Here is a 21,716-nt window from a genome sequence, read left to right on the forward strand (position 1 = left end):
CTTCTCGTTCTAATATCAAGTAAAATGCCCTAGCATCGTGACTCACCTTTGCGAATGAACCAGCGGTTTATAATTGCATTCGCGCGTAACGTCGAGCGACCCATCCGAAAAAAATGGGTGCAACACGAGGACTTCCCAGGAGGTCACCATAAATCAAGTCGTGCGTAACGTCGAAAGAATCATCTACAAAAAGATGGGTGCAACACCAGGATCTCCCAAGCAAATGGGTGAAATATAAGGACTTCGCAGGAGGTCACCCATCCGAGTAATTTTCTCGCCCAAGCACCCTTAATTGCGGAGTTCTGATAGAATTCTTTGTATTAGTGCTGGTATGATCCCTCATGTTTCATTCTACACTGCAAATACATACACTCTTTCTCCTCCCATCCCCCCTCCCGTTATTTGTTTCCTTGTGCGTGCACTCTGCATCTCTCTTTCTCGTTATAATATCAAGTAATATGCCCCGGCACCGTGACTCACCTTTGCAAATGAACCAGCGATTTATAATTCCATTCGCGCGTAACTTCGAACAACCCATCCGAAAAAAAATAGGTGCAACACGAGGGCTTCCCAGGTGGTCACCGATCCGAGTACTACACTCACCAAAGCACACTTAACTGCGGAGTTCTGATGGGATCCGGGGCTGTAGTGCTGGTATGATTGTACCTGTTTAATTTCGCGCTGCAAATACATACACACCTTCTCCTTTCTTCCCCCTCCGGTCATTTGTTTCCTTGTGCGTTCACACTTCACCTCTCAATCTCATTCTAATATCGATTAAAATGCCCCTGCTTCTTGACTCACATTTGCGTACAAACCAGCGAACCCTAATTCCAGTCGCGCGTAACGTCGAACGACCCGTCTGAAAAAAAATTGGTGCGACACGAGGACTTCCAAAAAGGTCACCCATCCAAGTACTACTCTCGCCCAAGCACACTTAACTGCGGAGTTCTGATGGGATCCGGTGCATTAGTGCTGGAATGATTGCACCTGTTTAATTTCGCGCTGCGAATACATAAACTCATTCCCCTTTCGTCCCCCTCCCGTCATTTGTTTCCTTGTGCGTGCGCACTGTAGCTCCCGTTCTCGTTCTAATATCAAGTAAAATGCTACAGCGCCGTGACTCACATTTGCGAATAAACCTGAGGACAATAATTCAAGTCGCGTGTAACGTCAAAAGAGTCATCTGCAAAAAAATGGGTGCAACACGAGGACTTCCTAAGAAAATGGGTGAAATATAAAGACTTCGCAGGAGGTCACCCATCCTAGTGCTACTCTCGCCCAAGCACCCTTAACTTGCGGAGTTCTGATAGAATCCGTTGCATTGGTGCTGGTATGATTGCTCATGTTTCATTCTGCGCTGCAAATACATACACTTTTTCTCCCTCCATCCCCCCTCCCGTCATTTGCTTCCTTGTGCGTGCACTCTGTATCTCTCCTTCTCGTTCTAATATCGATTAAAATGCCCCTGTTTCTTGACTCACATTTGCGTATAAACCAGTGGACCCTAGTTCCAGTCGAGCGTAACGTCGAACGACCCGTCTGAAAAAAAAAAAATTAGTGCGACACGAGGACTTCCCAGGATTTCACCCATCCGAGTACGACTCTCGCCCAAGCACACTTAACTGCGGAGTTCTGATGGGATCCGGTGCAGTAGTGCTAGTATGATCGCACCTGTTTAATTTCGCGCTGCAAATACATAAACTACTTCTCCTTTCTTCCCCCTCCCGTCATTTGTTTCCTTGTGCGTGCGCACTGCAGCTCTCGTTCTCGTTCAAATATCAAGTAAAATGCCACAACGTCGTGACTCACATTTGCGAATAAATCTGCGGACCATAGTTAAAGTCGCGCGTAACGTCGAACGACACATCTGAAAAAAAGAAAATGGGTGCAACACGAGAACTTCCCAGGAGGTAACCCATCATTGTACTACTTTCGTCAAAGCACACTTAACTGCGGAGTTCTGATGGGATCCGGTGCATTTGTGCAGGTGTGACCGCACCTGTTTAATTTCGTGCTGAAAATACATGCACTCCTTCTTCCCTCCCCCCCTCCCGTCATTTGTTTCCTTGTGCGTTCACACTGCACCTCTCCTTCTCGTTCTAATATCGATTAAAATGCCCCTGATTCTTGACTCACATTTGCGTATAAACAAGCGAACCATAGTTCCAGTCACGCGTAACGTCGAACGACCCATCTAAAAAAAAATTATTGCGATACGAGGACTTCCCAAGAGGTCACCCATCCGAGTACTATTCTCTCCCAAGCACACTTAACTGTAGAGTTCTGATGGGATCCAGTACATTAGTGCTGGTATGATGCCACTTGTTTAATTTTGCGCTTCAAATACATACACTCCTTCTCCTTTCTTCCTCATCCCGTCATTTGTTTCCTTGTGCGTGCGCACTGCACCTCTCGTACTCGTTCTAATATCAAGTAAAATGCCACGGTGTCGTGACTCACATTTGCGAATAAACCTACGGACCATAAATCAAGTCGCGCGTAACTTCAAAAGAATCATCTGCAAAAAGACGGGTGCAACACGAGGACCTCCCAAGAAAATGGGTGAAATATAAGGACTTCGCAGGAGGTCACCCATCCGAGTACTTTTCTCGCCCAAGCACCCTTAACTGCGGAGTTCTGATAGAATCCGTTGCATTAGTGCTGGTATGATCCCTCATGTTTCATTCTTCACTGCAAATTCATACACTCTTTCTCCTTCCATCCCCCCTCCCGTCATTTGTTTCCTTGTGCGTGCACTCTGCATCTCTTTTTCTCGTTCTAATATCAAGTAATATGCCCTGGCACCGTGACTCACCTTTGCAAATGAACCAGCGGTTTATAATTCCATTCGCGCGTAATGTCGAACAACCAATCCGAAAAAAATTAGGTGCAACACGAGGGCTTCCCAAGTGGTCACCCATCCGAGTACTACACTCGCCCAAGCACACTTAATTGCGGAGTTCTGATGGGATCCGGAGCTTTAGTGCTGGTATGATTGCACCTGTTTAATTTTGCGCTGCAAATACATACACTCCTTCTCCTTTCTTCACCCTCCTGTCATTTGTTTCCTTGTGCGTTCACACTTCACCTCTCATTCTCGTTCTAATATCGATTAAAATGTCCCTGCTTCTTGACTCACATTTGCGTATAAACCAGCGGACCCTAGTTCCAGACGCGCGTAACGTCGAACGACCCGTCTGAAAAAAAATTGGTGCGACACGAGGACTTCCTAAGAGGTTACCCATCCGAGTGCTTATCTCGCCCAATCACACTTCACTGCGGAGTTCTGATGGGATCCGGTGCATTAGTACTGGTATGATCGCACCTCTTTAATTTTGCGCCGCAAATACATAAACTCATTCCCCTTTCTTCCCCCTCCCGTCATTTGTTTCCTTGTGCGTGCGCACTGCACCTCCTGTTCTCGTTCTAATATCAAGTAAAATGCTACAGCGCCGTGACTCACATTTGCGAATAAACCTGAGGACCATAATTCAAGTGGCACGTAACGTCGAAAGAATCATCTGCAAAAAAATGGGTGCAACACGAGGACTTCACAAGTGGCCACCCATCCGAGTACTACTCTCGCCCAAGCACACTTAACTGCGGAGTCATGATGGGATCTGTTACATTAGTGCTGGTATGATCGCACCTGATTAATTTTGCACTGCAAATACATAAACTCCTTCTCCTTTCTTCCCCCTCCCGTCATTTGTTTCCTTGTGCGTTCACACTGCACCTCTCCTTCTCGTTCTAATATCGATTTAAATGCCCCTGCTTCATGACTCACATTTGCGTATAAACCAACGGACCCTAGTTCCAGTCGCGCGTAACGTCGAACAACCCGTCTGAAAAAAAATTGGTGCGACACGAGGACTTCCCAGGAGGTCAACCATCCGAGTACTACTCTCGCCCAAGCACACTTAACTGCGGAGTTCTGATGGATCCGGTGCATTAGTGCTGGTATGATCGCACCCATTTAATTCAACGCTGCAAATATATAAACTCCTTCTCCTTTCTTCCCCCTCCCGTCATTTGTTTCCTTGTGCGTTCACACTTCACCTCTCATTCTCGTTCTAATATCGATTAAAATGCTCCTGCTTCTTGACTCACATTTGCGTATAAACCAGCGGACCCTAGTTCCAGACACGCGTAACGTCGAACGACCCGTCTGAAAAAAAATTGGTGCGACACTAGGACTTCCCAGGAGGTCACCCATCCGAGTTCTAATCTCGCCAAAGCACACTTCACTTCGGAGTTCTGATGGGATCCGGTGCATTAGTGCTGGTATGATCGCACCTGTTTAATTTCGCGCTGCAAATACATAAACTCTTTCCCCTTTCTTCCCCATCCCGTCATTTCTTTCCTTATGCTTGCGCACTACACCTCGCGTTCTCGTTCTAATATCAAGTAAAATGCTACAGCGTCGTGACTCACATTTGCGAATAAACCTGAGGACCATAATTCAAGTCGCGCGTAACGTCAAAAGAATCATCTGCAAAAAAATGGGTACAACACGAGGACTTCACAAGAAAATGGGTGAAATATAAGGACTTCGTAGGAGGTAACCCACGCTAGTACTACTCTCGCCCAAGCACCCTTACCTACGGAGTTCTGATAGAATCCGTTGCATTAGTGCTGGTATGATCGCACCTGTTTCATTTCGTGCTGAAAATACATACACTGCTTCTCCTTCCCTCCCCCTCCCATCAATTGTTTCCTTGTGCATTCACACTGCACCTCTCCTTCTCGTTCTAATATCGATTTAAGTTCCCCTGCTTCTTGACTCACATTTGCGTATAAACCAGCGGACCCTAGTTCCAGTCGCGCGTAACGTCGAACGACCCGTCTGAAAAAAAATTGGTGGGACACAAGGACTTCCCAGGAGGTCACCCATCCGAGTACTACTCTCGCCCAAACACACTTAACTGTGTAGTTCTGATGGAATCCGATGCATTAGTGCTGGTATGATCGCAACTGTTTAATTTTGCGCTGCAAATACATAAACTCCTTCTCCTTTCTTCCCCCACCCGTCATTTGTTTCCTTGTGCGTGCGCACTGCACCTCTCGTTCTCGTTCAAATATCAAGTAAAATGCCACGGCGCCGTGACTCACATTTGTGAATAAATCTGCGGACCATAATTAAAGTCGCGCGTAACATCGAACGGCACATCTGTAAAAAAGAAAATGGGTGCAACACGAGGGCTTCCCAGGTGGTCAACCATCCGAGTACTACCCTCGCCCAAGCACACTTAACTGCGGAATTTTGATGGGATTTGGAGATTTAGTGCTGGTACGATCGCACCTGTTTAATTTCGCGCTGCAAATACATACACTCCTTCTCCTTTCTTCCCCCTCCCGTCATTTGTTTCCTTGTGCGTTCATACTTCACCTCTCATTCTCGTTCTAATATCGATTAAAATGCCTCTGCTTCTTGACTCACATTTGCGTATAAACCAGCTTACCCTATTTCCAGACGCGCGTAACGTCGAACGACCCGTCTGAAAAAAAATTGGTGCGACACGAGGACTTCACAAGAAAATGGGTGAAATATAACGACTTCGCAGGAGGTAACCCATGCTAGTACTACTCTCGCCCAAGCACCCTTACCTACAGAGTTCTGATAGAATCCATTGCATTAGTGCTGGTATGATCGCACCTGTTTCATTTCGTGCTGAAAATACATACACCCTTCTCCTTCCCTCCCCCTCCCATCAATTGTTTCCTTGTGCGTTCACACTGCACCTCTCCTTCTCGTTCTAATATCGATTAAAATGCCCCTGTTTCTTGACTCACATTTGCGTATAAACCAACGGACCCTAGTTCCAGTCGCGCGTAACGTCGAACGACCCGTTTGAAAAAAAATTGGTGAGACACGAGGACTTCCCAGGAGGTCACCCATCCGAGTACTACTCTCGCCCGAGCACACTTAACTGTGAAGTTCTGATGGGATCCGGTGCATTAGTGCTGGTATGATCGCACCGGTATAATTCAGCGCTGCAAATACATAAACTTCTTCTCCTTTCTTCCCCCTCCCGTCATTTGTTTCCTTGTGCGTGCGCACTGCACCTCCCGTGCTCGTTCTAATATCAAGTAAAATGTTACGGTGTCGTGACTCACATTTATGAATAAACCTGAGGACCATAATTCAAGTCGCGCGTATCGTCGAAAGAATCATCTGCAAAAAAATGGGTGCAACACGAGGACTTCCTAAGAAAATGGGTGAAATATAAGGACTTCGTAGGAGGTCACCCATGCTAGTGCTACTCTCGCCCAAGCACCCTTAACTTGCGGAGTTCTGATAGAATCCGTTGCATTGGTGCTGGTATGATGGCTCATGTTTCATTCTGCGCTGTAAATACATACACTTTTTCTCCCTCCATCCCCCCTCCCGTCATTTGTTTCCTTGTGCGTGCACTCTGCATCTCTCCTTCTCGTTCTAATATCGATTAAAATGCCCTTGCTTCTTGACTCACATTTGCGTATAAACCAGTGGACCCTAGTTCCAGTCGCGCGTAACGTCGAACAACCCGTCTGAAAAAAATATTAGTGCGACACGAGGACTTCCCAGGAGGTCACCCATTCGAGTACTACTCTCGCCAAAGAACACTTAACTGCGGAGTTCTGATGGGATCCGGTGCATAAGTGCTGGTATGATCGCAACTGTTTAATTTCGCGCTGCAAATACATAAACTCCTTCTCCTTTCTTCCCCCTCCCGTCATTTGTTTCCTTGTGCGTGCGCACTGCACCTCTCGTTCTCGTTTAAATATCAAATAAAATGCCACGGCGCCGTGACTCACATTTGCGAATAAATCTGCGGACCATAATTAAAGTCGCGCGTAATGTCGAACGGCACATCTGTAAAAAAGAAAATGGGTGCAACACGAGGGCTTCCCAGGTGGTCAATCATCCGAGTACTACCCTCGCCCAAGCACATTTAACTGCGGAGTTTTGATGGAATTCGGAGCTTTAGTGCTGGTATGATCGCACCTGTTTAATTTCGCGCTGCAAATACATACACTCATTCTCCTTTCTTCCCACTCCCGTCATTTGTTTCCTTGTGCGTTCACACTTCACCTCTCATTCTCGTTCTAATATCGATTAAAATGCCCCTGCTTCTTGACTCACATTTGCGTATAAACCAGCGGACCCTATTTCCAGACGCGCGTAACGTCAAACGACCCGTCTGAAAAAAAATTGGTACGACACGAGGACTTCACAAGAAAATGGGTGAAATATAAGGACTTCGCAGGAGGTAACCCATGCTAGTACTACTCTCGCCCAAGAACCCTTACCTACGGAGTTCTAATAGAATCCGTTGCATTAGTGCTGGTATGATCGCACCTATTTCATTTCGTGCTGAAAATACATACACTCCTTCTCCTTCCCTCCCCCTCCCATCAATTGTTTCCTTGTGCGTTCACACTGCACCTCTCCTTCTCGTTCTAATATCGATTAAAATGCCCCTACTTCTTGACTCACATTTGCGTATAAACCAGCGGACCCAAGTTCCAGTCGCGCGTAACGTTGAACGACCCGTCTGAAAAAAAATTGGTGCGACACGAGGACTTCCCAGGAGATCACCCATCCGAGTACTACTCGCGCCCAAGCACACTTAACTGCGGAGTTCTGATGGGATCCGGTGCATTAGTGCTGGTATGATCGCACCTGTTTAATTTCGCGCTGCAAATACATAAACTCCTTCTCCTTTGTTCCCCCTCCCGTCATTTGTTTCCTTGTGCGTGCGCACTGCACCAACCGTGCTCGTTCTAATATCAAGTAAAATGCTACGGTGCCGTGACTCACATTTGCGAATAAATCTGAGGACCATAATTCAAGTCACGCGTATCGTCGAAAGAATAATCTGCAAAAAAATGGGTGCAACACGAGGACTTCCTAAGAAAATGGGTGAAATATAAGGACTTCGCTGGAGGTCACCCATCCGAGTACTACTCTCGCCCAAGCACACTTAACTGCGGAGTTCTGATGGGATCCGGTGCATTAGTGCTGGTATGGTCGCACCTGTTTAATTTCAAGCTGCAAATACATAAACTCCTTCTCCTTTCTTCCCCCTCCCGTCATTTGTTTCCTTGTGCGTGTGCACTGCACCTCTCGTTCTCGTTCAAATATCAAGTAAAATGCCACGGCGCCGTGACTCACATTTACGAATAAATCTGCGGACCATAATTAAAGTCGCGCGCAACGTCGAACGGCACATCTGAAAAAAAGAAAATGGGTGCAACACGAGAACATCCCAGGAGGTAACCCATCCAAGTACTACTCTCGCCCAAGCACACTTAACTGCGGAGTTCTGATGGGATCCGATGCATTAGTGCTGGTATCATCGCACCTGTTTCTTTTTGTGCTGAAAATACATACACTCCTTCTCCTTCCCTGCCCCTCCCATCAATTGTTTCCTTGTGCGTTCATACTGCACCTCTCTTTCTCGTTCTATTATCGATTAAAATGCCCCTGCTTCTTGACTCACATTTGCGTATAAACCAGCGGACCCTAGTTCCAGTCCTGCGTAACGTCGAACGACCCGTCTGAAAAAATATTGGTGCGACATGAGGACTTCCCAGGAGGTCACCCATCCGAGTACTACTCTCGCCCAAGCACACTTAACTGCTTAGTTCTGATAGGATCCGGTGCATTAGTGCTGGTATGATCGCACCTGTTTCTTTTTGTGCTGAAAATATATACACTCCTTCTCCTTCCCTCCCCCTCCCATCAATTGTTTCCTTCTGCGTTCACACTGCACCTCTCCTTCTCGTTCTAATATCGATTAAAATGCCTCTGCTTCTTGACTCACATTTGCGTATAAACCAGCGGACCCTAATTCCAGTCGCGCGTAACGTCGAACAACCTGTCTGAAAAATAATTGGTGCGACACGAGAACTTCCCAGGAGGTCACCCATCCGAGTACTACTCTCGCCCAAGGAAACTTAACTGCGGAGTTCTGATGGGATCCGGTGCATTAATGCTGGTATGATCGCACTCGTCTAATTCCATGCTGCAAATACATAAACTCCTTCTCCTTTCTTCTCCCTCCCGTCATTTGTTTCCTTGTGCGTGCGCAATGCACCTCCCGTGCTCTTTCTAATATTAAGTAAAATGCTACGGTGCCGTGACTCACATTTGCGAATAAACTTGAGGACCATAATTCAAGTCGCGTGTATCGTCGAAAGAATCATCTGCAAAAAAATGGGTGCAACAAGAGGACTTCCTAAGAAAATGGGTGAAATATAAGGACTTCGCAGGAAGTCACCCATCCTAGTGCTACTCTCGCCCAAGCACCTTTAACTTGCGGAGTTCTGATAGAATCAGTTGCATTGGTGCTGGTATGATTGCTCATTTTCATTCTGCGCTGCAAAAACATATACTTTTTCTCCCTCCATCCCCCCTCCCGTCATTTGTTTCCATGTGCGTGTACTCTGCATCTCTCTTTCTCGTTCTAATATCGATTAAAATGCCCCTGCTTCTTGACTCACATTTGCGTATAAACCAGTGGACCCTTGTTCCAGTCGCGCGTAACGTCGAACGACCCGTCTGAAAAAAAAATTAGTGCGACACGAGGACTTCCCAAGAGGTAACCCATTCGAGTACTACTCTCGCCCAAGCACACTTAACTGCGGAGTTCTGATGGGATCCGGTGCATTAGTGCTGGTATGATCGCACTTGTTTCATTTCGCGCTGCAAATACATAAACTCCTTCTCCTTTCTTCCCCCTCCCATCATTTGTTTCCTTGTGCGTGCGCACTGTACCTCTTGTTCTCGTTCAAATAGCAAGTAAAATGCCACGGCGCAGTTAAGTGACTCACATTTGCGAATAAATCTGTGGACCATAGTTAAAGTCGCGCGTAACGTCGAACGGCACATCTGAAAAAAAGAAAATGGGTGCAACACGAGAACTTCCCAAGAGGTAACCCATCATTGTACTACTTTCGCCAAAGCACAATTAACTGCGGAGTTCTGATGGGATCCGGTGCATTTGTGCTGGTGTGACCGCACCTGTTTAATTTCGTGCTGAAAATACATACACTCCTTCTTCCCTCCCCCCCTCCCATCATTTGTTTCCTTGTGCGTTCACACTGCACCTCTCCTTCTCGTTCTAATATCAATTAAAATGCCCCTGATTCTTGACTCACATTTGCGTATAAACCAGCGGACTATAGTTCCAGTCGCGCGTAACGTCGAACGACTCATCTGAAAAAAAATTGTTGCGATACGAGGACTTCCCATGAGGTCACCCATCCGAGTACTACTCTCGCCCAAGCACACTTAACTGCAGAGTTCTGATGGGATCCAGTGCATTAGTGCTGGTATGATGCCACTTGTTTAATTTTGCGCTTCAAATACATACTCTCCTTCTCTTTTCTTCCTCCTCCCGTCAATTGTTTCCTTGTGCGTGCGCACTGCACCTCCCGTACTCGTTCTAATATCAAGTAAAATGCCACGGCGCCGTGACTGACATTTGCGAATAAACCTGCGGACCATAAATCAAGTTGCGCGTAACGTCGAAAGAATCATCTACAAAAAGATGGGTGCAACACGAGGACCTCCCAAGAAAATGGGTGAAATATAAGGACTTCGCAGGAGGTCACCCATCCGAGTACTTTTCTCGCCCAAGCACCCTTAACTGCAGAGTTCTGATAGAATCCGTTGCATTAGTGCTGGTATGATCCCTCATGTTTCATTCTGCACTGCAAATACATACACTCTTTCTCATTCCATCCCCCCTCCCGTCATTTGTTTCCTTGTGCGTGCACTATGCATCTCTCTTTCTCGTTCTAATTTCAAGTAATATGCCCCGGCACCGTGACTCACCTTTGCAAATGTACCAGCGGTTTATAATTCCAATCGCGCGTAACGTCGAACAACCCATCCGAAAAAAAATTGGTGCAACACGAGGGCTTCCCAAGTGGTCACCCATGCTAGTACTACTCTCGCCCAAGCACCCTTACCTACGGAGTTCTGATAGAATCCGTTGCATTAGTGCTGGTATGATCGCACCTGTTTTATTTCGTGCAGAAAATACATACACTCCATCTCCTTCCCTCCCCCTCCCATCAATTGTTTCCTTGCGCGTTCACACTGCACCTCTCTTTCTCGTTCTAATATCGATTAAAATGCCCCTGCTTCCTGACTCACATTTGCGTATAAACCAGCGGACCCTAGTTCCAATCGCGCGTAACGTCAAATGACCCGTCTGAAAAAAAATTGGTGCGACACGAGGACTTCCCAATAGGTCACCCATCCGAGTACTACTCTCGCCCAAGCACACTTAACTGCGGAGTTCTGATGGGATCCGGTGCATTACTGCTGGAATGATTGGACCTGTTTAATTTCCCACTGCAAATAGAAAAACTCATTCCCTTTTCGTCCCCCTCTAGTCATTTGTTTCCTTGTGCATGCGCTCTACAGCTCCCGTTCTTGTTCTAATATCAAGTAAAATACTACAGCGCCGTGACTCACATTTGCGAATAAACCTGAGGACCATAATTCAAGTCGCGCGTAATGTCAAAAGAATCATCTGCAAAAAAATGGGTGCAACACGAGAACTTCCTAAGAAAATGGGTGAAATATAAGGACTTCGCAGGAGGTCACCCATCCTAGTGCTACTCTCACCCAAGCACCCTTAACTTGCGGAGTTCTGATAGAATCCGTTGCATTGGTGCTGGTATGATTGCTCACGTTTCATTCTGCGCTGCAAATACATAAACTTTTTCTCCCTCCATCCCCCCTCCCGTCATTTGTTTCCTTGTGCGTGCACTCTGCATCTCTCCTTCTCGTTCTAATATCGATTAAAATGCCCCTGCTTCTTGACTCACATTTGCGTATAAACCAGTGGACCATAGTTCCAATCGCGCGTAAAGTCGAACGACCCGTCTGAAAAAAAAAATTAGTGCGACACGAGGACTTCGCAAGAGGTCACCCATCCGAGTACTACTCTCCCCCAAGCACACTTAACTGCGGAGTTCTGATGGGATCCGGTGCATTAGTGCTGGTTTGATCGCACCCGTTTATGTTTGCGCTGCAAATACATAAACTACTTCTCCGTTCTTCTCCCTCCCGTCATTTGTTTTCTTGTGCGTGCGCACTGCACCTCTTGTTCTCATTCAAATATCAAGTAAAATGCTACAGCGCCATGACTCACATTTGCGAATAAATCTGCGGACCATAATTAAAGTCGCGCGTAACGTCGAACGGCACATCTGAAAAAAGAAAATGGGTGCAACACGAGAACTTCCCAGGAGGTAACCCATCATTGTACTACGTTCGCCAAAGCACACTTAACTGCGGAGTTCTGATGGGATCCGGTTCATTTGTGCTGGTGTGACCGCACCTGTTTAATTTCGTGCTGAAAATACATACACTCCTTCTTCCCTCTCCCCCTCCCATCATTTGTTTCCTTGTGCGTTCACACTGCACCTCTCCTTCTCGTTCTAATATCGATTAAAATGCCCCTGATTCTTGACTCACATTTGCGTATAAACCAGCGGACCATAGTTCTAGTCGCGCGTAACGTCGAACGACCCGTCTGAAAAAAAAATTGTCGCGATACGTGGACTTCCCAAAAGGTCACCCATCCGAGTACTATTCTCTCCCAAGCACACTTAACTGCAGAGTTCTGATGGGATCCGGTGCATTAGTGCTGGTATGATGCCACTTGTTTAATTTTGCGCTTCAAATACCTACATTCCTTATCTTTTCTTCCTCATCCCGTCATTTGTTTCCTTGTGCGTGCGCACTGTACCTCCCGTACTCGTTCTAATATCAAGTAAAATGCCACGGCGCCGTGACTCACATTTGCGAATAAACCTGCGGACCATAAATCAAGTCGCGCATAACGTCGAAAGAATCATCTGCATAAAGACGGGTGCAAAACGAGGGCTTCCCAAGTGGTCACCCATCCGAGTACTACTCTCGCCCAAGCACACTTAACTGCAGAGTTCTGATGGGATCCAGAGCTTTAGTGCTGGTATGGTCGCACCTGTTTAATTTCGCGCTGCAAATACATAAACTCCTTCTCCTTTCTTCCCCCTCCCGTCATTTGTTTCCTTGTGCGTGCGCACTGTACCTCCCGTGCTCGTTCTAATATCAAGTAAAATGCTACGGTGCCGTAACTCACATTTGCGAATAAACCTAAGGACCATAATTCAAGTCGCGCGTATCGTCGAAAGAATCATCTGCAAAAAAATGGGTGCAACACGAGGACTTCCTAAGAAAATGGGTGTAATATAAGGACTTCGCAGGAGGTCACCCATCCTAGTGCTACTCTCGCCCAAGCACCCTTAACTTGCGGAGTTCTGATAGAATCCGTTGCATTGGTGCTGGTATGATTCCTCATGTTTCATTCTGCGCTGCAAATACATACACTTTTTCTCCCTCCACCCCCCCTCTCGTCATTTGTTTCCTTGTGCGTCCACTCTGCATCTCTCTTTCTCGTTCTAATATCGATTAAAATGCCCCTCCTTCTTGACTCACATTTGCGTATAAACTAGTGGACCCTAGTTCCAGTCGCGTGTAACGTTGAACGACCCGTTTGAAAAAAAAATTAGTGCGACACGAGGACTTCCCAGGAGGTCTCCAATCCGAGTACTACTCTCGCCCAAGCACACTTAACTGCTTAGTTCTGATGGGATCCGGTGCATTAGTGCTGGTATGATCGCACCTGTTTAATTTCGCGCTGCAAATACATAAACTCCTTATCCTTTCTTCCCCTTCCCGTCATTTGTTTCCTTGTGCGTGCGCACTATACCTGTCGTTCTCGTTCAAATATCACGTAAAATGTCACGGCGCCGTGACTCACATTTGCGAATAAATCTGCGGACCATAATTAAAGTCGCGCGTAACGTCGAACGGCACATCTGAAAAAAAGAAAATTGGTGCAACACCAGAACTTCCCATGAGGTAACCCATCATTGTACTACTTTCGCAAAAGCACACTTAACTGTGGAGTTCTGATGGGATGCGGTGCATTTGTGCTGGTGTGACCGCACCTGCTTAATTTCGTGCTGAAAATACATACACTCCTTCTTCCCTCCCCCCTGCCATCATTTGTTTCCTTGTGCGTTCACTCTGCACCTCTCATTCTCGTTCTAATATCGATTAAAATTCCCTTGCTTCTTGACTCACATTTGCGTATAAACCAGCGGAACATAGTTCCAGTCGCGCGTAACGTCGAACGACCCGTCTGAAAAAAAATTGGTGCGACACGAGGACTTCCCAGGAGGTCACCCATCCGAGTACTACTCACACCCAAACACACTTAACTGCGGAGTTCTGATGGGATAAGGTGCATTAGTGCTGGTAAGATCGCACCTTTTTCATTTCGTGCTGAAAATACATACACTCCTTCTCCTTCCCTCCCCCTCCTCTCAATTGTTTCCTTGTGCGTTCACACTGCACCTCTCCTTCTTGTTCTAATATCAATTAAAATGCCCCTACTTCTTGACTCAAAATTGCGTATAAACCAGCGGACCCCAGTTCTAGTCGCGCGTAACGTCGAACGACCCGTCTGAAAAAAAATTGGTGCGACACGAGGACTTCCCAGGAGGTCACCCATCCGAGTACTACTCTCGCCCAAGCACACTTAACTGCGGAGTTCTGATGGGATCTGGTGCATTAGTACTGGTATGATCGCACCCATTTAATTTTGCGCTGTAAATACATAAACTCCTTCTCCTTTCTTCCCCATCCTGTCATTTGTTTCCTTGTGCGTGCGCACTGCACCTCCCGTGCTCGTTCTAATATCAAGTAAAATGCTACGATGCCGTGACTCACATTTGCGAATAAACCTGAGGACCATAATTTAAGTCGCGCGTATCGTCGAAAGAATCATCTGCAAAAAAATGGGTGCAACACGAGGACTTCCTGAGAAAATGGGTGAAATATAAGGACTTCGCATGAGGTCACCCATCCTAGAGCTACTCTCGCCCAAGCACCCTTAACTTGCGGAGTTCTGATAGAATCCGTTGCATTGGTGCTGGTATGATTGCTCATGTTTCATTCTGCGCTGCAAATACATACACTTTTTCTCCCTCCATCCCCCCTCCCGTCATTTGTTTCCTTGTGCGTGCACTCTGCATCTCTCCTTCTCGTTCTAATATCGATTAAAATGCCCTTGCTTCTTGACTCACATTTGCGTATGAACCAGGGGACCCTAGTTCCAGTCGCGCGTAACGTCCAATGACCCGTCTAAAAAAAAAATTAGTGCGACACGAGAACTTCCCAGGAGGTCACCCATCCGAGTACTACTCTCGCCCAAGCACACTTAACTGCTGAGCACTGATGGGATCCGGTGCATTAGTGCTGGTATGATCGCACCTGTTTAATTTCGCGCTGCAATTACATAAACTCCTTCTCCTTTCTTCCCCCTCCCGTCATTTGTTTCCTTGTGCGTGCGCACTGCACCTCTCGTTCTCGTTCAAATATCAAGTAAAATGCCACGGCGCCGTGACTCACATTTGCGAATAAATCTGCGGTCCATAATTAAAGTCGCGCGTAACGTCGAACGTCATATCTGAAAAAAAGAAAATGGGTGCAACACGAGAACTTCCCAGGAGTTAACCCATCATTGTACTACTTTCGCCAAAGCACACTTAACTGCGGAGTTCTGATGGGATCCGGTGCATTAGTGCTGGTGTGACAGCACCTGTTTAATTTTGTGCTGAAAATACATACACTCCTTCTTCCCTCCCCACCCTGCCATCATTTGTTTCCTTGTGCGTTCACACTGCACCTCTCCTTCTCGTTCGAATATCAATTAAAATGCCCCTGATTCTTGACTCACATTTGCGTATAAACCAGCGGACCATAGTTCCAGTCGCGCGTAACGTCGAACGACTAATCTGAAAAAAAATTGTTGCGATACGAGGACTTCCCAAGAAGTCACCCATCCGAGTACTACTCTCGCCGAAGCACACTTAACTGCAGAGTTCTGATGGGATCCAGTGCATTAGTGCTGGCATGATGCCACTTGTTTAATTTTGCACTTCAAATACATACACTCCTTCTCTTTTCTTCCTCCTCCCGTCATTTGTTTCCTTGTGCGTGCGCACTGCACCTCCCGTACTCGTTCTAATATCAAGTAAAATGCCACGGCGCCGTGACTCACATTTGCGAATAAACCTGCGGACCATAAATCAAGTCGCGTGTAACATCGAAAGAATCATCTGCAAAAAGATGGGTTCAACACGAAGACCTCCCAAGAAAATTGGTGACATATAAGGACTTCGCAGAAGGTCACCCATCCGAGTACTTTTCTCGCCCAAGCACCCTTAACTGCGGAGGTCTGATAGAATCCGTTGCATTAGTGCTGGTATGATCCCTCATGTTTCATTCTGCATTGCAAATACATACACTATTTCTCCTCCCATCCCCCCTCCCGTCATTTGTTTCCTTGTGCGTGCACTCTGCATCTCTTTTTCTCGTTCTAATATCAAGTAATATGCCCCGGTACCGTGACTCACCTTTGTAAATGAACTAGAAGTTTATAATTCCATTCGCGCATAACGTCGAACAACCCATCCGAGAAAAAAAAGGTGTAACACGAGGGCTTCCCAAGTGGTCACCCATCCGAGTACTACTCTCGCCCAAGCACACCTAACTGCGGAGTTCTTATGGGATCCGGGGCTTTAATGCATGTATGATCGCACCTGTTTAATTCCGCACTGCAAATACAAACACTCATTCTCTTTTCTTCCCCCTCCGTCATTTGTTTCCTTGTGCGTTCACACTTCATGTCTCCTTCTCGTTCTAATATCGATTAAAATGCCCCTGCTTCTTGACTCACATTTGCGTATAAACCAGCGGACCCTAGTTCCAGACGCGCGTAACGTCGAATGACCCGTCTGAAAAAAAATTGGAGCGACATGAGGACTTCCCAGGAGGTCACCCATCCGAGTACTAATCTCACCCATGCACACTTAACTGCGGAGTTTTGATGGGATCCGGTGCATTAGTGCTGGTATGATAGCACTTATTTAATTTCGCGCTGTAAATACATAAACTCATTCCCCTTTCTTCCCCCTCCCGTCATTTGTTTCTTTGTGCGTGCGCACTGCACCTCCCGTTCTCGTTCTAAAATCAAGTAAAATGCTACAGCGCCGTGACTCACATTTGCGAATAAACCTGAGGACCATAATTCAAGTCGCGCGTAACGTCGAAAGAATCATCTGCAAAAAAATGGGTGTAACACGAGGACTTCACAAGAAAATGGGTGAAATATAAGGACTTAGAAGGAGGTAACCCATGCTAGTACTACTCTCGCCCAAGCACCTTTACCTACGGAGTTCTGATAGAATCCATTGCATTAGTGTGGTATGATCGCACCTGTTTCATTTCGCGCTGAAAATACATACACTCATTCTCCTTCCCTCCCCATCCCATCAATTGTTTCCTTGTGCATTCACACTGCACTTCTCCTTCTCGTTCTAATATCGACTAAAATGTCCCTGCTTCTTGACTCACATTTGCGTATAAACCAGTGGACCCTAGTTCCAGTCGCCCGCAACGTCATACGACCCGTCTGAAAAAAAAATTAGTGCGACACGAGGACTTCCCAGGAGGTCACCCATCCAAGTACTACTCTCGCCCAAGCACACTTAACAGCGGAGTTCTGATGGTATCCGGTGCATTAGTGCTGGTATGATCGCACTTGATTAATTTCGCGCTGCAAATGGATAAACTCCTTCTCCTTTCTTCCCCCTCCCGTCATTTGTTTCCTTGTGCGTACGCACTGCACCTCTCGTTCTCGTTCAAATATCAAGTAAAATGCCACGGCACCGTGACTCACATTAGCGAATAAATCTGCGGACCATAATTAAAGTCGCGCGTAACGTCGAACGGCACATCTGAAAAAAAGGAAATGGGTGCAACACGAGAACTTCCCAAGAGGTAACCCATCATTGTACTACCTACGCCAAAGCACACTTAACTACGTAGTTCTGATGGGATCTGGTGCATTTGTGCTGGTGTGACCGCACCTGTTTATTTTCGTGCTGAAAATACATACACTCCTTCTTCCCTCCCCCCTCCCATCATTTGTTTCCTTGTGCGTTCACACTGCACCTCTCCTTCTCGTTCTAATATCGATTAAAATGCCCCTAATTCTTGACTCACATTTGCGTATAAACCAGCGGACCATAGTTCCAGTCGCGCATAACGTCGAATGACCCGTCTGAAAAAAAATTGGTGCGACACGAGGACTTCCCATGAGGTCACCCATCCGAGTACTACTCTCGCCCAAGCACACTTAACTGCAGAGTTCTGATGGGATCCAGTGCATTAGTGCTGGTATGATCGCACCCGTTTAATTTCGCGCTGCAAATACATAAACTCCTTCTCCTTTCTTTCCCCTCCCGTCATTTGTTTCCTTGTGCGTGCGCACTGCACCTCCCGTGCTCGTTCTAATATCAAGTAAAATACTACGGTGCCATGAATCACATTTGCGAATAAACCTGAGGACCATAATTCAAGTTGCGCGTATCGTCGAAAGAATCATCTGCAAAAAAATGGGTGCAACACGAGTACTTCCTAAGAAAATGGGTGAAATATAAGAACTTCGCAGGAGGTCACCCTTCCGAGTACTTTTCTCGCCCAAGCACCCTTAACTGCGGAGTTCTAATAGAATCCCGTGCATTGGTGCTGGTATGATTGCTCATGTTTCATTCTGCGCTGCAAATACATACACTTTTTCTCCCTCCATCCCCCCTCCCGTCATTTGTTTCCTTGTGCGTGCACTCTGCATCTCTGCTTCTCGTTCTAATATCGATTAAAATAACCCTGCTTCTTGACTCACATTTGCGTATAAACCACCGGACCTTAGTTCCAATCGCGAATAACGTCGAACGACCCGTCTGAAAAAAAATATGTGCAACACGAGGACTTCCCAAGAGTTCACCCATCCGAGTACTACTCTCTCCCAAGCACACTTAACTGCGGAGTTCTGATGGGATCCGGTGAATTAGTGCTGGTATGATCGCACCAGTTTAATTTCGCGCTGCAAACATAAACTCCTTCTCCTTTCTTCCCCCTCCCGTCATTTGTTTCCTTGTGTGTGCGCACTGCACCTCTCGTTCTCGTTCAAATATCAAGTAAAATGCCACAGCGCCGTGACTCACATTTGCGAATAAATCTGCGAACCATAATTAAAGTTGCACATAACGTCGAACGGCACATCTGAAAAAAAGAAAATGAGTGCAACACGAGAACTTCCCAGGAGGTAACCCATCAGTGTACTACTTTCGCCAAAGCACACTTAACTTCGGAGTTCTGATGGGATCCGGTGCATTTGTGCTGGTGTGACCGCACCTGTTTAATTTGGTGCTGAAAATACATTCACTCCTTCTTCCCTCCCCCCCTCCCATCATTTGTTTCCTTGTGCGTTCACACTGCACCTCTCGTTCTCGTTCTAATATCGATAAAAATGCCCCTGATTTTTTACTCACATTTGCGTATAAACCAGCGGACCATTGTTCCAGTCGCGCGTAACGTCGAACGACCCATCTGAAAAAAAATTGTTGCGATATGAGGACTTCCCAAGAGGCCACCCATCCGAGTACTACTCTCGCCCAAGCACACTTAACTGAGAAGTTCTGATGGGATCCAGTGCATTAGTGCTGCTATGATGCCACTTGTTTAATTTTGCGCTTCAGATACATACACTCCTTCTCTTTTCTTCCTCCTCCCGTCATTTGTTTCCTTGTACGCCGCACTGCACCTCCCGTACTCGTTCTAATATCAAGTAAAATGCCACGGCGCCGTGACTCAAATTTGCGAATAAACCTGCGGACCATAAATCAAGTCGCGCATAACGTCGAAAGAATCATCTGCAAAAAGATGGTTGCAACACGAGGACCTCCCAAGAAAATGGGTGAAATATAAGGACTTCGCAGGAGGTCACCCATCCGAGTACTTTTCTCGCCCAAGCACCCTTAACTGCGGAGTTCTGATAGAATCCGTTGCATTAGTCCTGGTATTATCCCTCATGTTTCATTCTGCACTGTAAATACATACACTCTTTCTCCTTCCATCCCCCCTCCCGTCATTTGTTTCCTTGTGCGTGCACTCTGCATCTCTCTTTCTCGTTCTAATATCAAGTAATATGCCCTGGCACCGTGACTCACCTTTGCAAATGAACCAGTGGATTATAATTCCATTCGCGCGTAACGTCCAACAACCCATCCGAAAAAAAATAGGAGCAACACGAGGGCTTCCCAAGTGGTCACCCATCCGAGTAATACCCTCGCCCAAGCACACTTAACTGCGGAGTTCTGATGGGATCCGGAGCTTTAGTGCTAGTATGATCGCACCTGTTTAGTTTCGCGCTGCAAATACATACACTCCATCTCCTTTCTTCCCCCTCCCGTCATTTGTTTCCTTATGCGTTCACACTTCACCTCTCATTCTCGTTCTAATATCGATTAAAATGCCCCTCCTTCTTGACACACATTTGCGTTTAAACCAGCGGACCCTAGTTCCAGACGCGCGTAACGTCGAACGACCCGTCTGAAAAAAAATTGGTGCGACACGAGGACTTCCGAGGAGGTCACCCATTTGAGTACTAATCTCGCCCAAGCACACTTAACTGCGGAGTTCTTATGGGATCCGGTGCATTAGTGCTGTTATGATCGCACCTGTTTAATTTCGCGCTGCAAATACATAAACTCATTCTCCTTTCTTCCCCCTCCCGCCATTTGTTTCCTTGTGCGTGCGCACTGCACCTCCCGTGCTCGTTCTAATATCAAGTAAAATGCTACGGTGCTGTGACTCACATTTGCGAATAAACCTGAGGACCATAATTCAAGTCGCGCGTATCGTCGAAAGAATCATCTGCAAAAAAATGGGTGCAACACGCGGACTGCCTAAGAAAATGGGTGAAATATAAGGACTTCGCAGGAGGTCACCCATCCTAGTGCTACTCTCGCCCAAGCACCCCTAACTTGCGGAGTTCTGATAGAATCCGTTGCATTGGTGCTGGTATGATTGCTCATGTTTCATTCTGTGCTGCAAATACATACACTTTTTCTCCCTCCATCCCCCCTCCCGTCATTTGTTTCCTTGTGCGTGCACTCTGCATCTCTCTTTCTCGTTCTAATATCAATTAAAATGCCCCTGCTTCTTGACTCACATTTGCGTATAAACCAGTGGACCCTAGTTCCAGTCGCGCGTAACGTCGAACGACCCGTCTGAAAAAAATATTAGTGCTGCACGAGGACTTCCCAAGAGGTCACCCATCTGAGTACTACTCTCGCCCAAGCACACGTAACTGCGGAGTTCTGATGGGATCCGGTGCATTAGTGCTGGTATGATCGCACCCGTTTAATTTTGCGCTGCAAATACAGAAACTCTTTCTCCTTCCATCCCCCCTCCCGTCATTTGTTTCCTTGTGCATGCACTCTGCATCTCTCTTTCTCGTTCTAATATCAAGTAATATGCCCCGGCACCGTGACTCACCTTTGCAAATGAACCAGCGGTTTATAATTCCATTCGCGCGTAACGTCGAACAACCCATCCGAAAAAAAATAGGAGCAACACGAGGGCTTCCCAGGTGGTCACCCATCCGAGTACTACTCTCGCCCAAGCACACTTATCTGCGGAGTTCTGATGGGATCCGGTGCATTAGTGCTGGTATGATTGCACCAGTTTAATTTCGCGCTGCAAATACATAAACTCCTTCTCCTTTCTTCCCCCTCCCGTCATTTGTTTC

General features: G+C 46.6%; 6 non-coding genes and 39 pseudogenes across 6 annotated transcripts; all 45 read right to left on the reverse strand.

Moving 5' to 3' along the window:
* Window positions 1–549: 549 nt before the first annotated feature.
* LOC148245843 (5S ribosomal RNA) lies at window positions 550–668 on the reverse strand (annotated as a pseudogene).
* A 205-nt stretch (window positions 669–873) lies between these two features.
* Window positions 874–992, reverse strand: LOC148245844 (5S ribosomal RNA; annotated as a pseudogene).
* Window positions 993–1,557: 565 nt separating this feature from the next.
* On the reverse strand, window positions 1,558–1,676 carry LOC148245845 (5S ribosomal RNA; annotated as a pseudogene).
* Window positions 1,677–1,885: 209 nt separating this feature from the next.
* On the reverse strand, window positions 1,886–2,004 carry LOC148245846 (5S ribosomal RNA; annotated as a pseudogene).
* A 204-nt stretch (window positions 2,005–2,208) lies between these two features.
* Window positions 2,209–2,326, reverse strand: LOC148245847 (5S ribosomal RNA; annotated as a pseudogene).
* Window positions 2,327–2,887: 561 nt separating this feature from the next.
* Window positions 2,888–3,006, reverse strand: LOC148245848 (5S ribosomal RNA). The gene has a single exon (XR_015815236.1). It is a non-coding gene; the product is annotated as a 5S ribosomal RNA (ribosomal RNA).
* A 205-nt stretch (window positions 3,007–3,211) lies between these two features.
* Window positions 3,212–3,330, reverse strand: LOC148245849 (5S ribosomal RNA; annotated as a pseudogene).
* A 205-nt stretch (window positions 3,331–3,535) lies between these two features.
* LOC148245850 (5S ribosomal RNA) lies at window positions 3,536–3,654 on the reverse strand (annotated as a pseudogene).
* Window positions 3,655–3,859: 205 nt separating this feature from the next.
* LOC148245851 (5S ribosomal RNA) lies at window positions 3,860–3,977 on the reverse strand (annotated as a pseudogene).
* A 205-nt stretch (window positions 3,978–4,182) lies between these two features.
* Window positions 4,183–4,301, reverse strand: LOC148245852 (5S ribosomal RNA; annotated as a pseudogene).
* A 559-nt stretch (window positions 4,302–4,860) lies between these two features.
* Window positions 4,861–4,979, reverse strand: LOC148245853 (5S ribosomal RNA; annotated as a pseudogene).
* A 209-nt stretch (window positions 4,980–5,188) lies between these two features.
* On the reverse strand, window positions 5,189–5,307 carry LOC148245854 (5S ribosomal RNA; annotated as a pseudogene).
* Window positions 5,308–5,865: 558 nt separating this feature from the next.
* LOC148245855 (5S ribosomal RNA) lies at window positions 5,866–5,984 on the reverse strand (annotated as a pseudogene).
* Window positions 5,985–6,546: 562 nt separating this feature from the next.
* Window positions 6,547–6,665, reverse strand: LOC148245856 (5S ribosomal RNA; annotated as a pseudogene).
* A 209-nt stretch (window positions 6,666–6,874) lies between these two features.
* LOC148245857 (5S ribosomal RNA) lies at window positions 6,875–6,993 on the reverse strand (annotated as a pseudogene).
* A 559-nt stretch (window positions 6,994–7,552) lies between these two features.
* LOC148245858 (5S ribosomal RNA) lies at window positions 7,553–7,671 on the reverse strand. The gene has a single exon (XR_015814426.1). It is a non-coding gene; the product is annotated as a 5S ribosomal RNA (ribosomal RNA).
* A 235-nt stretch (window positions 7,672–7,906) lies between these two features.
* On the reverse strand, window positions 7,907–8,025 carry LOC148245859 (5S ribosomal RNA; annotated as a pseudogene).
* Window positions 8,026–8,234: 209 nt separating this feature from the next.
* On the reverse strand, window positions 8,235–8,353 carry LOC148245860 (5S ribosomal RNA; annotated as a pseudogene).
* Window positions 8,354–8,558: 205 nt separating this feature from the next.
* Window positions 8,559–8,677, reverse strand: LOC148245861 (5S ribosomal RNA; annotated as a pseudogene).
* Window positions 8,678–8,882: 205 nt separating this feature from the next.
* Window positions 8,883–9,001, reverse strand: LOC148245862 (5S ribosomal RNA; annotated as a pseudogene).
* A 561-nt stretch (window positions 9,002–9,562) lies between these two features.
* LOC148245863 (5S ribosomal RNA) lies at window positions 9,563–9,681 on the reverse strand. Its single transcript, XR_015814271.1, has one exon. It is a non-coding gene; the product is annotated as a 5S ribosomal RNA (ribosomal RNA).
* A 214-nt stretch (window positions 9,682–9,895) lies between these two features.
* LOC148245864 (5S ribosomal RNA) lies at window positions 9,896–10,014 on the reverse strand (annotated as a pseudogene).
* A 204-nt stretch (window positions 10,015–10,218) lies between these two features.
* On the reverse strand, window positions 10,219–10,336 carry LOC148245865 (5S ribosomal RNA; annotated as a pseudogene).
* Window positions 10,337–10,897: 561 nt separating this feature from the next.
* Window positions 10,898–11,016, reverse strand: LOC148245866 (5S ribosomal RNA; annotated as a pseudogene).
* A 205-nt stretch (window positions 11,017–11,221) lies between these two features.
* LOC148245867 (5S ribosomal RNA) lies at window positions 11,222–11,340 on the reverse strand (annotated as a pseudogene).
* Window positions 11,341–11,903: 563 nt separating this feature from the next.
* Window positions 11,904–12,022, reverse strand: LOC148245868 (5S ribosomal RNA; annotated as a pseudogene).
* Window positions 12,023–12,230: 208 nt separating this feature from the next.
* LOC148245869 (5S ribosomal RNA) lies at window positions 12,231–12,349 on the reverse strand (annotated as a pseudogene).
* Window positions 12,350–12,554: 205 nt separating this feature from the next.
* On the reverse strand, window positions 12,555–12,672 carry LOC148245870 (5S ribosomal RNA; annotated as a pseudogene).
* A 206-nt stretch (window positions 12,673–12,878) lies between these two features.
* LOC148245871 (5S ribosomal RNA) lies at window positions 12,879–12,997 on the reverse strand (annotated as a pseudogene).
* Window positions 12,998–13,559: 562 nt separating this feature from the next.
* LOC148245872 (5S ribosomal RNA) lies at window positions 13,560–13,678 on the reverse strand (annotated as a pseudogene).
* Window positions 13,679–14,209: 531 nt separating this feature from the next.
* Window positions 14,210–14,328, reverse strand: LOC148245873 (5S ribosomal RNA; annotated as a pseudogene).
* A 205-nt stretch (window positions 14,329–14,533) lies between these two features.
* LOC148245874 (5S ribosomal RNA) lies at window positions 14,534–14,652 on the reverse strand. Its single transcript, XR_015814988.1, has one exon. It is a non-coding gene; the product is annotated as a 5S ribosomal RNA (ribosomal RNA).
* Window positions 14,653–15,214: 562 nt separating this feature from the next.
* Window positions 15,215–15,333, reverse strand: LOC148245875 (5S ribosomal RNA; annotated as a pseudogene).
* A 209-nt stretch (window positions 15,334–15,542) lies between these two features.
* LOC148245876 (5S ribosomal RNA) lies at window positions 15,543–15,661 on the reverse strand (annotated as a pseudogene).
* An 884-nt stretch (window positions 15,662–16,545) lies between these two features.
* LOC148245877 (5S ribosomal RNA) lies at window positions 16,546–16,664 on the reverse strand (annotated as a pseudogene).
* A 204-nt stretch (window positions 16,665–16,868) lies between these two features.
* LOC148245878 (5S ribosomal RNA) lies at window positions 16,869–16,987 on the reverse strand (annotated as a pseudogene).
* Window positions 16,988–17,546: 559 nt separating this feature from the next.
* On the reverse strand, window positions 17,547–17,665 carry LOC148245879 (5S ribosomal RNA; annotated as a pseudogene).
* Window positions 17,666–17,874: 209 nt separating this feature from the next.
* Window positions 17,875–17,993, reverse strand: LOC148245880 (5S ribosomal RNA; annotated as a pseudogene).
* Window positions 17,994–18,196: 203 nt separating this feature from the next.
* Window positions 18,197–18,315, reverse strand: LOC148245881 (5S ribosomal RNA). Its single transcript, XR_015815051.1, has one exon. It is a non-coding gene; the product is annotated as a 5S ribosomal RNA (ribosomal RNA).
* Window positions 18,316–18,875: 560 nt separating this feature from the next.
* Window positions 18,876–18,994, reverse strand: LOC148245882 (5S ribosomal RNA; annotated as a pseudogene).
* Window positions 18,995–19,201: 207 nt separating this feature from the next.
* On the reverse strand, window positions 19,202–19,320 carry LOC148245883 (5S ribosomal RNA; annotated as a pseudogene).
* An 882-nt stretch (window positions 19,321–20,202) lies between these two features.
* On the reverse strand, window positions 20,203–20,321 carry LOC148245884 (5S ribosomal RNA; annotated as a pseudogene).
* Window positions 20,322–20,526: 205 nt separating this feature from the next.
* On the reverse strand, window positions 20,527–20,645 carry LOC148245885 (5S ribosomal RNA; annotated as a pseudogene).
* A 562-nt stretch (window positions 20,646–21,207) lies between these two features.
* LOC148245886 (5S ribosomal RNA) lies at window positions 21,208–21,326 on the reverse strand (annotated as a pseudogene).
* Window positions 21,327–21,532: 206 nt separating this feature from the next.
* LOC148245887 (5S ribosomal RNA) lies at window positions 21,533–21,651 on the reverse strand. The gene has a single exon (XR_015815279.1). It is a non-coding gene; the product is annotated as a 5S ribosomal RNA (ribosomal RNA).
* Window positions 21,652–21,716: the final 65 nt, after the last annotated feature.

Source organism: Carica papaya, chromosome 8 (assembly GCF_054855325.1).
Source record: "Carica papaya isolate Zhongbai chromosome 8, ASM5485532v1, whole genome shotgun sequence".
Lineage (NCBI taxonomy): Eukaryota > Viridiplantae > Streptophyta > Magnoliopsida > Brassicales > Caricaceae > Carica > Carica papaya.